The following is a 14605-nucleotide window of genomic DNA, read 5'->3' on the forward strand; positions in this document are numbered from 1 at the left end:
ATTAATAAAAAAAATATCCCATGCCCCACTGAGTGCAGATTTTCTGTTACTAACATCAATATGGTGATTTAAAAAAATTATATTTAGCACAGTATTCTAGACGGAATATAATTTGGTTTAAATATTGTGGTACCACACTTTTCACAAATATATGGTTTAGATATTGTTGTACCACACTTAAAAAAAATATTAAAAAAATTATCAATTGGAAATGCTAACGTCAGAGATAAGGGCAATATTCTGAACTAGTTTAGTGAATGGTCACTTGTTTGCAATATAAACTTTATTTTGGCATCATGCCTTAAAAGGTTTCACATATACAAAAGCAAGCACAAGGAAAAACCCTTATAATACTGCAATTACCTGAGTAAATAATAAAGCTCATAAGTTTGACTTAAAACTAAAAAAGAAGAAATATATACAAGAATTCTTAAAGTCCATTACAAGCTAAAAAAAGAGCATGTGTGCAAAGGAATGAAAATGGCAGAAAGTCGCAATGCTAAATTATACACAGTGAAGCCCCATGCTTATTAACTGTTTTGTCAGAGCCAGCCTTTCTGTTATATAGGGAGGGATATTTAGGTTTTATCTGTACAGCGTATTGCTCCAAGGCTATTTTTATGGCCTAGTTTCATTACTTTTGGGTTAAAAGTAACCCTGGCCGTGGTTTGCGAAGTAGCACTACGCGTAGCTATGGAAAGTGCACTACTCACTACGTGAGCTACGCGTAGCACTTCGCGAACTGCGTAGTACCCTGTTCGAACTGTGCAAGATGCCGTTTTCAATGATTGCACAGTGCGGACAAGCATCCGGCACTGTGCAATCATTGAAAACGGCATCTTGCACAGTGCGAGCTGTAGTTTTCTGCCGCTCGAGTAGATTTTTACTCGAGCGGCAGTTTTCTCAACACGGACTGGTGGTTTCTCATCGCGAGAAAATGACCGCTGCACTACGCAATGCTACGCTACGCGTGTTTGCACTGTGCTACGTGCAATTCGCGTAGTGCGAAGTAGCGCAAACTTCGCAAACTACGCGAGCGTAGCATAGTGCTTTGCCCAGGCTTAGTTAAAAGGGAGTTATGCAGAGGCTCCTTGGGGCACAGGCAGCTGTTTAAGTGGGAACGGTACCCCCACTTCATGAGCTATCTTCTTGTGCCTTTTTCCTAATGCGCCACGGATCTCTGACAAAATTTCGAAGGTCAGAAAATCGACCTACAAAAATATCGCAACAAAAATATCGATGTCAAGAATATCGACATCCTATCTACAACATGGTAAGTACAAAAATATCGAAAATAAAATATCGATGTCAAAAATATCGTTTTTAAAAATATCGTTTTTTTTTCATTACAAAAAATATGTAAAATAAACATAATAATACTTATAAATAAAATAAACATAATTAAATATATTTCATAATGTTAAAAATGTAAAATTAATCAATCTAATTTAATAAAAAAATAATTAAACATATACATATAATATATAATATCTATAGTTAATAATGATTTATAATTATTTTAATACATTATAAATTATTTAAAAATATTAAAAATTGCAAAACCATTACACACATAAAACAATAACATAAATACAAATTAAATAATTATATATAACAAATTTCAAAAATTACATTTAATTTAAATATTGTTAAAATTAATTATATACTACATTAGCTAAAATAATAAAAAAATATTAAATAGCAGAGACAATAAAACTACTGCTCCAGCTCCAAAAAACAACAACAGAAAGGAAGATTTTGGATAGCGGAGGGCTAAAAATTACTATATCCACTCCAGATAGTGTAACAGTAGGGAAAGTGTTGGATAACGTAGAGGTATAAATTACTATTCCGACTCCAGGGAGTGCAACAGTAAGGAAAGTGTTGGGTAGCGTAGGGGTAAAAATAACTATTCCAACTCCAAAGAGTGCAACAGTAGGGAAAGTGTTGGATGGTGTAGGGGTAAAAATTAGTATTCCCACTCCAGACAGTGCAACCGTAGGGAAAATGTTGGATGGCGTAGGGGTAAAAATTACAATTCCCACTCCATACAGGGCAACAGTAGGGAAAGTGTTGGATAACGTAACGGTAAAAATAACTATTCCAACTCCAGGGAGTGCAACAGTAGAGAAAGTGTTGGGTTGCGTAGGGATAAAAATTACTATTCCCACTCCCGACAGTGCAACAGTAGGGAAAGTGTTGGATAGCGTAGGGGTAAAAATTGCTATTCCAACTCCAGAGAGTGCAACAGTAGGGAAAGTGTAGGATAGCGTAGGGGTAAAAATTACTATTCCAACTCCAGAGAGTGCAACAGTAGGGAAAGTGTTGGATAACGTAACGGTAAAGATTACTATTCCAACTCCAGGGAGTGCAACAGTAGAGAAAGTGTTGGGTTGCGTAGGGATAAAAATTACTATTCCCACTCCCGACAGTGCAACAGTAGGGAAAGTGTTGGATAGCGTAGGGGTAAAAATTACTATTCCAACTCTAGAGAGTGCAACAGTAGGGAAAGTGTTGGATAGCGTAGGGGTAAAAATTACTATTCCAACTCCAGAGAGTGCAACAGTAGGGAAAGTGTTGGATAGCGTAGGGGTAAAAATTGCTATTCCAACTCCAGAGAGTGCAACAGTAGGGAAAGTGTTGGATAGCGTAGGGGTAAAAATTACTACTCCAACTCCAGAGAGTGCAACAGTAGGGAAAGTGTTGGATTGCGTAGGGGTACAAATTACTATTCTAACTCCAGAGAGTGCAACAGTAGGGAAAGTGTTGGATAGCTTAGAAGTTAAAAATAACATACTTATAAATACAATAATTCTTTAAAATAATTAATAATATAATTATTAAATAACTCAAAATTACTTACAAATACCAATAGATATTTATTAAAAACATAACTACCAATAAATAATTAATTAGCAATACATTATTAATAAATACCAATAAATAATAATTAATGAATATTAATTACCAATTAAAAAATATTGAACAATTCCATTTTTGATACCAAAAAATAATTATCAAACTTTAATTACCAATTAAAAAATATTAAACGATTGCATATTTTTTATACCAAAAATAATAATTATTATACATTAATTAGCAATTAATAATTACTTATTAATATACTAATTAGAAATATCAATAAATAATATTTACACATATCTAATTACCAAATGATTATTAATCAACAATAAATTATTTTTCATAACCAAAATATTATATTTTAAAATATTTACCAATTAATAATTTATCTCCAATTAATTAATTATCAATACCCAGCAACAAATTTAATAATTACTTAATTAGATTTCAATTACTTCCAACACTATTCCCCTATAAACGCATGAAACACGCAAATAATAAAATAATACAGTTAACATAATTATCAATTAATCAATTAATAAAAACTAATGACCAATTAATAAAAATTAATTACCAATTAATACTTAATTAACAAAAATATAATTATCAATACCAATAAATAAATAAAAATATTACTTAATTACAATTAAATTACTTCCCACCCTATTCCCCTATAAACCCACAACCCGCTACACAATTTAAACGCAAAAATTATTTAAAATTAATTTATAATTCCTAAAAATGTATAATTAATTTCATATAATTAAATTACTTCCCACCCTAATCCCCTATAAACCCACAACCGGCTACGGTACTAAAACACAAAATTAACTTAAAAAAAACATTATTAACATATACAAATTGTATACATATATTTTAAACCAGTAGAACACTTAACAAAAAATAATTAACACATACATATTAAATACATAATAAAATACATGGCAATATTATACATATCGATATTAGTGACATCGATATTAGTAACATCGATATATTTCATATCGATATTACTAACTACGATATTACTAACATCGATATATACCTTAGGGTCGATATTCTGTCCATCGATATTCTTGACATCGATATTCTGTCCCTTCTATATTCTAGACTCAATATTATTGTAAGTCGAAATTAAATTTTCGATATTTCGACTGCTCACCATGCGCCACATATGGCCAAGGAACTTGCCGACTGCAACAGCAAAAACTGGTCTAGTGTCTGATTTAAGAATGCACAAAATAACTCATTAATTCCGTATGCCCATTTGTTGGCAAATAGGTTTAATCTATTTTAGTCTGGGGCACACATAAACAAGACAGGTAAACAACACATGGGCTTCAGACTCCGAAAATGCCTTGCAACTAGGCATTTGCTTGATGTCAGCTTTGCCGTGCTATTTGGCAACTAGATCGTTCAAAGGAAGGGTGCCAAACCTAAATTGTATGTATAGTTTCCTGTCAAGGGGTATTTGGATTAAGTCAAGATAGGGTTCCATAGAGCTGACCTGTTTGTGAAACATAAATTATGTTGTAAATTTCTCCCAGTCTCTCCTATAGAGAGCTATTTGTGAAAGACAATACCAGTAATGCCTCTTTGCTGTATCTTTTTGAAGCAGGGATAAGTCAGAAGTTTCCCAAGCTCCCCAAAGCCCTATGTCTGAAAGTAGTCTCCTTATGTTATTCAGCCACCCAACTTTATTGAACATGTAGGGCTTTATTACGATGAGTTCCAGAAAGCCTCCGACCACAGGTGGGAGGCTTTCTGAGCCTCATCCCTGTTTCAATTCTGACCGCCTAATTACAATCTAGGCGGTCAGAATTGAAACCGGCCAGCCATTCCGGATGGATTCTGATGGGCTCATGGAGCCCGTCAGCCAGTCAGATACCGCCCCGTAATCTCTAAGGATGGCGTTTCTGCCATAGGGATTACAATGCTAGATTTTCTACAGGCTTTCCATGCCAGGTTTCTGACATGGACAGCCTGTCAGAAGGTGAGCTTGTGGCCCTAGCAGGGCCCCCTCCTCCTTGTGGCCTCTGGTTGGGGGCAGAGGGGGCACCTATTGTGCCCCCCAGTTAATCTCTGCACTGTGTGGGGATGAACAGAACCTTTCATTTCTCCATGGTACCTTGTGCTGCGGCTGATTTACAGCCACAGCACAAGCTCCCATAGAGAAATGGGAGGATGCAGCCGTGCCATGTGCGGTCGCATTGTAATTGCTGTGTCGGGACGGCCGGCCGGAGGTAGGTCGGTCCCGAGGCCTTGATGGTGTCGGTCATAGGCAACTCTGACTGACATCATAATCAAGCCCTAAATTACTAAGGTAGTGAGCTATTTGTAGGAGTTGTAGTAGACCAGAGCTCCACCTTCTACATATTATTACATGCACTTTCGTGTGAGTCACATATTCAATGTGTGGCTAATGTCCATTAATTTGAGTTCTATTCTACCAAGGTCTTGATTTATTAGCCTACTGAGAAGCTATACTAAGTTGAATAATCCATATAATCATGTATACTGAATGTACTCACTTAATTATACTACTTGATTGATTGTTAAGGATTAATATTGTTGTAATGTACTTTCATTTTAAATTTAAGTTAATTTATCCTGACATTGGTCCTTTACTGAGTATTCTCATATATTAAAGTGCTGTTTTTCTTTCCTTTGCAGGTGTGTTCCTCGTTAGCTAGAGAAATCATATTGTAATGCATTGGACTGGGAGGAGACAGCAGCAGACGTGAAGAGATGACTGAGAAAAGACCCTCCTGTGCTAGAAAGTTGCAACTCTTAAGGACGAGCATATGCGTACCTAATGGTGTGAGAATGGGACTTTGGGGAGTTTATTGGTTCCCTGGAAAGGCCGCCATAGGAATTGTCTTGGACTGTGGGAGCAAGATTATATGCATGTTCTGAAACTTTCAATTGTGCTTTTAATTAGTGTTCCATAGTTAGTTTTGAGAAGACTTTCCCCTGACTTTGAAGAGATCAGACCTCCCTATTGGGTCTTCCCTTGAGTGGAAAGCTTTATGCTAGACACTCTTTTGTTTTCTTTGAACTTCTACTGAGGCTCACAAAATGGTGACACCTTCTTCCCTTCCTTTTTAGAAGCCACAGACCATTTTTATTCTTTACTTTGAAGAGTGGGTTTCTTTATAGAACAAGTTATTTGAAAATGTTGCATTTTTTACATATTGTGTGTTGCTATTTTGTGCTTCATAATTCTTAAATTCAGAAAACTTCAGCACCTGAAGTTGATGACTATATTGATATGCTTTGTCAATGATTTCCAAGTTTGTTGACTGCTCATTAATTAATAATCTGAAAAATAAACCTTTATGGTTGAAATAACATCCTTTCTGTCATCATTGTGAAGCCCTTTAGTTTCACTGTATTTAAAATGTATTTTAAATTGTATCTCCCTCTCAACACTTCGAGTCAACAAGCAAAGGTCCATACAACCAGTGAGGGATAGTGTTTCATGATTTTACCAAAAGACTGAGGGGCATATTCACAAGAAAGATGTGAAGCATGTCTTTAAACCAAGAAGGCTTTGTCACTTTAGAAACCCAGAGCTGCATTATGTTTACTAGAATATAGTGCAGTCCCGCATTACCGCCTGTACTGGTGCTAAATTTAGCTGCCTAGCGCCAACACAGGAACCCTTGCACCATTGTGCAAGGGTGCCTATGTTGAGGGGAAGATTGTTTATGTGCAGGAAGGTCCCCCTTCCAATCTTTTAATGCTGTTTTGTAACTTCTATGTGTGCTGCTTAATGCAGGACACATAGAAGTTGCCAAACAGCATTTTGTTTAAATGATTGTTTATGTGCATGAAGGTACACCTTCCTGCACATAAACAATCATTGGCATTTTACAGTTTCTATGCATGCTGCACAAAGCAGCACACATGGAGACAGCAAAAACGAGGGGAAATAAAGCATTTCTTCTAGTTTCACCTTTTTAAGACCAGGTTTTCCCAGGTCTGAATTTTGGCGCTGCCTCCTATTTACGCTGCTCTTGTACGTAGGGGGCAAAGTCATAATCAATGGGTGTTGCTGTGGAATGCTAACCACAACACCCATTGCCCGCACCTTTAACCTTAAGTGGCTTAACGCTGCCTTGTAGATAAGGTGAAAGTGATGCTGTTGTGGGATAGGGGCTTGTAAATATGCCCCTGAGGTTTAAATAACCCCGCTCCACCAAGTGGTTGCAGAAGATCGTCTGTCACTGGAGTGTAGGGAGCTAGAAGAACCTGAAAGAAATTTGGAGTTGCTATAGCCCAGTCCATGCCCTTGAAGTTTATGGCCCAGTTCCAAAGATCGGTGGTGTTGCAATGGGTTTGAAGGAATTTGTGGTAGCTGAGGAGTGAGTAGTAATAGGGTTGTGTGTCGAGATTGTGTATGCTAAGCTTGCAGCGTAATGTCACGGATGTGTGTTTTGTGGTGTGATGATGCTTTTTAACTTATTGTATAGATGCGCATATGCATAATGTTAAGCGGTTAAAGTTGTTATTGGGCTCTTTGCAGTTTATGATTTCGGGATAGATAATAGTACATCATTGTTAACTTGTCTGCTAGAGGTATAGTATTGGTTCATGAGGTACCATCGACCGCACAATAGATAGGGAACTGTAACTTGTTGTGAAAGCTCTAACAGGGACTAATGGTGTTAGATCCTGTGTCGCTAAGGAGAATCAGCATTAGTCAATATGATTTGCAGCTGGCCGAGTTCTCATCTGTATGTGAGTTGGTGGACTCCCACAAATCTGGAAGAGATGAAGAAGTTCTTGGATTTAACTTTTTTGATGGGCTTGCTAAGGAAGCCATCAATGTCTTCATATTGGTCTACTAGTCCCTTGATGGCAACTGCTATATTTCCGGCAGTCATGCGTCGTGATAGGTATTTGCTTCTGCTTCGGATGATGCATTTTGTCGATAATGGTTTAGCTTTGCCACGAGATTACCCTGATAGTGACCGTCTTTTTAAGATTCGGCCTGTCATTGATCACTTTGTTTATCGATTTGCTGAGATCTATGCTCCAGGGAAAGGAATTGCAGTGGATGAGTCTTTGGTGTTGTTCAAGGGCCGCTTGGTTTTTAGGCAATACGGGCCCGAGTCACAGAACTAATTTAAGACAAAATCCTAAACTTACTACCATTTTGGTATTCACAGAAGGCACTTACTCATTTTGGTATTCACAGAAGTTAGGAGTCCTAACTTTAGGATTCCTAAATGCCTTCTGTGAATACCGAAAGTCTTAAAGTTAGGATTTTTCTCAGTTAAGGAGTAGTAAAGTTAGGACTCCTAACTTTAGGACTCCTAAATGCCTTATGTGAATACTGAAAGTCTTAAACTTAGGATTTTTCTCAGTTTAGGAGTAGTAAAGTTAGGACTCCTAACTTTACTACTCCAAAACTGAGAAAAATCTTAACTTTAATACATTCGGTATTCACAGAAGGCATTTAGGAGTCTTAAAGTTAGGACTCCTAACTTCTGTGAATACCGAAATGAGTAAGTGCCTTCTGTGAATACCAAAATGAGTAAGTGCCTTCTGTGAATACCAAAATGGTAGTAAGTTTAAGATTTTGTCTTAAGTTAGTTCTGTGAATCGGGCCCTACATTCCTACTAAGAGGGAACGTTATAGAATTAAGCTTATATGCTGTGTGACAGTAGGACTGGATATATCTCTAATTTCAGGGTGTACACCGGTAAGGAATCCAGGATTAACCCCCCTGGTTGTCCATCCACTTTTGGAGAGACTGAGAACATTGTGTGGGAACTTGGTAGAGGACTTTTTAACAAAGGCCACCATTTATATGTAGATAACTTCTACACTGGTGTGTGGTTGTTCAGGGAATTGGCCAAAGTGGACACTGTTGCTTGTGGCACAATCCGCTCTAACCGTAAATGTTTCCCAAAAGAACTTGTTTGTCAAAAGCTTGTGCGGGGACAGTGCAGTGCATTGCGTTGCGAGGAGCTTCTAGCTGTGAAGTTTTCAGACAGGAGAGATGTCTACATGCTGACTACCATCCATGATGAAAGCACTGCACCTGTGACTGTTTGGGGTCAGGTTGCTGGACCTGTGTCCATTTTAGACTATAATAGGCACATGGGTGGTGTTGACAGAGTAGATCAGAGGTTGGAACCTTACGCTGCTCTTCGTAAGGCTTACACTTGGTACAAGAAGTTGGCTATCCAACTTTTCCACTTGGCAACCTTTATTGCTTTTGTTGTGTTCCAGGATTCTTGTCGTGTGTCAAAGATGACTTTTTCTCAGTTTTAGGAGTCTGTAATAGGCAGCCTTGTTTTAGTGGAACAGGCAAGTGTTCCTAGAGTTGTAGTGGTGGAAGATGTTGCTAGATTGAAAGATCGACACTTTCCTGATCACATTCCTCCCACGCCCTCAAAAGACTTTCCCAGTAGGAGATGTAGAGTCTGTTGGTGAAGAGGTATGCGGAAGGAGACTCGTATGTACTGCCCCGAGTGTTCTTCTAACCCTGGGCTTTGTGTGCCTGCTTGTTTTAGAATGTACCACACGCAAAATAATTTTTGGGAGCATCCATGAGTGGTAAAGTGAACTGCCTGACCTCTATTGTTTAATATTTTTTGTTCAGTTTCAAGGTTGGCATTTGTGTAGTGTATTTAGTTTCAGTTTTTGTGTTAGTAGATTTGTATCTATTTGCAATTTGTTTGTTTTTTCTTATTCATATAAAAAAAAATCTAAATGTGATTGCGGTGTGCGTTGAGTGGTGCTTGTCTGGCGGTGTGCGTGGTCTGGCGCTTGGCTGGCCATGTGCGTGGTTTGGCGCTTGGCTGGCGGTGCGTTTGAACTGGCGCTTGGCTGGCGGTGTGTTTGTACTGGCGCTTGGCAGGCGGTGTGCGTGGACTGGCGCTTGGCTGGTGGTGTGTGTGGACTTGCGCTTGGCTGGCGGTGTGGTGTGCGTGGACTGGCGCTTGACTGGCGGTGTGCGTGGACTGGCGCATGGCTGGCAGTGTGCATGGACTGGCACATGGCTGACGGTGGGGTGTGCATGGACTCGCGCTTGGCTGGCGGTGTGCATGGACTGGCACTTGGCTGGCGGTGTGTTTGTACTGGCGCTTGGCTGGCGGTGTGTTTGAACTGGTGCTTGGCTGGCGGTGTGCGTGGACTGGCTCTTGGCTGGCGGTGTGGTGTGCGTGGACTGGTGTTTGGCTGGCGGTGTACATGGACTGGCGCTTGGCTGGCGGTGTGGTGTTTGGGGACTGGTGCTTGGCTAGCGGTGTGTGAATAGTGACTAGCTGCTGGTAACTACACACACTGCTAGCCAAACGCCACTCAACGCAATCCGTGAGCTGGTGTGGTTGCTGTGTCAGGAATGTGGGTGTGTGAAAGTGATGGGCCCTTGAATGGCGCTGTCTTCTGGTGTGAGTTTTGTAATGTGCTGGGCCTGCGGCTGGCATTGTGAATGCTTTTGTATGTGTCACACGTATGAAAGGTGTATGAATGGCCTGTAAAGAGGTTGGTGCCTTATCGTGGCTTTACAGCTCACGAGCTGTGAGTCAATGGTTCAGTTTCTCGTCCTTTCAATTAACAGTGCATTTAATTTTTGTGAAGTCTCTGGTTAATACAACTGTATATACTGAACCATCACTCACCCTCATGCCAAATCCAACCAGTATGTGTGTGTGCTTGAGGAATAGGTGGTTGTGCTTAAAAAATTGTTTTTTCTGTTTTTGTCAAGCAGGGTGTACTTTGTCCTTTTTTGTGAATGTTGTAATGCGTTGGTTGTGTGCCTGGTGGTGTAAATGGTCTTGTGTGTATCATGTATGAAAGGTGTGTGAATGGCCTGTAAAGCGGTTGGTGCCTTGAAGTGGCTTTACAGCTCGCGAGCTGTGAGTCACTGGTTCAGTTTTCTGTCCATTCAATTATTGACAGTGCATTTCATTTTTGTGAAATCTCTTGTTAATACAATTTTATATACTGAACCATCACTCGCCCTCGTGCCAAATCCAACCAGTATGTGTGTGTGCTTGAGGAATAGGTGGTTGTGCTTAAAAATTAGTTTTTTCTGTTTTTGTCAAGCAGGGTGTACCTTGTCCTTTTTGTGAATGTTGTAATGTGTTGGTTTTGTGCCTGGTGGTGTAAATGGTCTTGTGTGTATCATGTATGAAAGGTGTGTGAATGGCCTGTAAAGCGGTTGGTGCCTTGAACGGCTCACGAGCTGCAAGTCACTGGTTAATTTTTTTGTTCTTTCAATTATTGACAGTGCATTTCATTTTTGTGAAATCTCTTGTTAATACAATTTTTTATACTGAGCCATCACTCGCCCTCGTGCCAAATCCAACCAGTATATGTGTGTGCTTGAGGTAAAGATGGCTGTGCAGTAATCTTTGTCTGTTTTGTCTCTCTGCCTAGCTGTACGTTTCATTTAAGAATAACCTAACAGCTGTAGTTTTTGTCGTAAACTAAACACCCATGGGAGTGCATGGTGATGTCTCTCTTGTGGATCCCAACAACTTATCTTACCCACTATGTCCTGCAAACCTCAAAATGTTACTGTGACATTTTCCTTGCATTATTGTGCCCACATTTTCACACGGCGGAAAGTAACAACAAATTTACAACCCCCCTGCATTTCTCCAAGTATCCAAATAGAAATGGTACCTCTCTTGTATGGGTGGGCCAAGTACCCGCGGCAGGGAAGGGCCCACAACCTATTGATGTGACATCAAAATTAACTATCACAAACCAACCTGGTTTTGCAAAGGGGGTCCCATGAGTTTTTGGTCAGGGGCTCGGAGGCCATCTAGGGAAACCTACCTAGCCCACTCATTTCTAGGAACTAGACACCTGGGGGAGTCCAGAGAGGTATGGCTTGTGTGGGTCCCTCATCATTCTCCTACCCAGAATCCCCTGCAAACCTCAAATTTAGCCGAAAAATTCCCTTTTTTCACTCATTTGTGTGTGGGAAAGTTCTTGAATCTGCGTGGAATCCAAAAATTTCCTCCCACCCAGCGTTCCTCCAGGTCTCCTGATAAAAATGGTACCTCACTTGCGTGGGTAGGCATAGTGGCTGCAACAGGAAATGGTCCAAATCGTACTGTGGAGACTTCAAAATTACCTAGAGCAAAACTACCTGGTTTTGGGGGGGGGGCACCTTAGATTTTAGCCCCGGGATCGACGGCCATCTTAGGAATGTAAATAACCCACACTTTTCTGAAAACTAGACACCCGGGGCAGTCCAATGAGGTATGGCTTGCGTGGATCCCCCAACGTCTTCCTACCCATAATGCCATGCAAACCTCAAATTTAGCTGAAATAAACAAATTTTCCATATATTTTTGTGTGGAATCACCGTGCTGCACAAATGTCCTACCACCCAGCGTTCCCCTTGTTCTCCCAAGTAAAATTATACCTCACCAGGTTGGTTTGTGATAGGTAATTTTGATGTCGCCTCAATAGATTTTGAGCCCTTGCCTGTCACGGGTCCTTGACCCACCCATGCAAGTGAGGTACCATTTTCATCGGGAGACCTGGGGGAATGCTGGGTAGGAGGAAATTTGTGGATCCACCCAGATTCCAGAACTTTCCACCACAGAAATGTGGGGAAAATGTGTTTTTTTTGACAATTTTTTAGGTTTGCAAGGGATTCTGGGTAACAGAACCTGGTGAGAGGCAGTCAAGTCACCCCATCCTGGATTCCCCTGGGTGTCTAGTTTTAAAAAAATGTATAGCTTTGCTAGGTTTCCTTAGGTGCCGGCAGAGCTATGGTTCAAAAACTACAGCTAGGCACTTTGCCAAAAAAGGGGCATTTTTCACTGCAAAATTGAGGTGTGTCTACATTGCCTTTTGCGCCGTTTCCTGTCGCGGACACTAGGCTGACCCACACAAGTGAGGTACCATTTTTCTCGGAACACATTGGGGAACACGGGGTGGGAGGACATTTGTGGATCCACACTGATTCTAGAACCTTACAGTACAGAAATGTGGGGAAAATGTGTTTTTTTGACACTTTTATAGGTTTGTAAGGAATTCTGGGTAACAGAACCTGCAGGGAGGCAGTCAAGTCACCCCATCCTGGATTCCCCTGGGTGTCTAGTTTTCAAAAATGTATAGGTTTGCTAGATTTCCCTAGGTGCCGGCAGAGCTATGGTTCAAAAACTACAGCTAGGCACTTTGTCATAAAAAGGGTCATTTTTCACTGTGAAATTGAGGTGTCCACGTTGCGTTTTGTGCTGTTTCCAGTCACGGGCACTAGGGCGACCCACACAAGTGAGGTAACATTTTTCTCGGGAGACCTGGGGGAATGCTGGGTAGGAGGAAATTTGTGGATCCACCCAGATTCCAGAACTTTCCACCACAGAAATGTGGGGAAAATTCTTTTTTTTTTATAATTCTTTAGGTTTGCAAGGGATTCTGGGTAACAGAACCTGGTGGGAGGCAGTCAAATCACCCCATCCTTGATTCCCCTGGGTGTCTAGTTTTCAAAAATGTATAGGTTTGCTAGGTTTCCCTAGGTGCTGGCACATCTAGAGTTTAAAAACTACAGCTAGGCACTTTGACAAAAAGGGGAATTTTTCATTGTGAAAATGTGGTGTGTTCACGTTGTGTTTTGAGCCGTTTCCTGTCATGGGCACTATGCCTACCCACACAAGAGAGGTGCAATTTTTCTCTGAAGACTTTGGGGAACGCGGGGTGGGTGGAAATTTGTGGATCCATGCAGATTCCAGAGCTGTCCACCACAGAAATGTGGGGAAAATGTGGTTTTCTTGACAATTTTTTAGGTTTGCAAGGGATTCTGGGTAACAGAACCTGGTGGGAGGCAGTCAAGTCAGCCCATCCTGGATTCCCCTGGGTGCCTAGATTTCAAAAATGTATAGGTTTGCTAGGTTTCCCTAGGTGCCAGCAGAGCTAGGGTTCAAAAACTACAGCGAGGCACTTTGCCAAAAAAGGGTCATTCTTCACTGCGAAATTGAGGTGTGACCACTTTGCGTTTTGCACAGTTTCCTGTCATGGGCACTAGGCTGACCCACACAAGTGAGGTACCATTATTCTCTGAAGACTTTGGGGAATGTGGGGTGGGTGGAAATTTGTGGATCCACGCAGATTCCAGAACTTTCCACCACAGAAATGTGGGGAAAAAGTGTTTTTTTGACAATGTTTTAGGTTTGCAAGGGATTCTGGGTAACAGAACCTGGTGGGAGGCAGTCAAGTCACCCCATCCTGGATTCCCCTGGGTGTCTAGTTTAAAAAATGTATAGGTTTGCTAGGTTTCCCTAGCTGTGCCAGCACAGATAGGGTTACAAAAATACAGCTTGGCACTTTGAAAAAAAAGGGAATTTTTTATTGTGAAAATGTTCTGTGTTCACGTGTTTTTAGCCGTTTCCTGTTGTGAGCAGTATACCTACCCACACAAGTGAGGTACCATTTTTATCAGGAGACTTAGGGTCATTCAGATTTGTAAAGCAACTGTTATTACCTATTGACTTTCTATGCATTTCTGCCTTCCAAATGAAAGACATTGGTGCCGATCACGATCCGGTAAAAAATTCCCCCGTGCGACTCGTATCGGGTCTTTTTACCGTACGAATCGTACAAGTGCCGTACGAACTGGCAATCACGATTCGCATGGTAAAAAGTCCATACGAACCGCACTGGGAATCATTCCCCACACGTCCTCGGGTCGGAAAATGTGTCCGACACGTCCTCGGACGATTTACCTTACAAACGTGAAAAACCAAGTCCGACCGAGGAATCACG

Source organism: Triturus cristatus, chromosome 2_2 (assembly GCF_964204655.1).
Source record: "Triturus cristatus chromosome 2_2, aTriCri1.1, whole genome shotgun sequence".
Taxonomy (NCBI): Eukaryota; Metazoa; Chordata; class Amphibia; order Caudata; family Salamandridae; genus Triturus; species Triturus cristatus.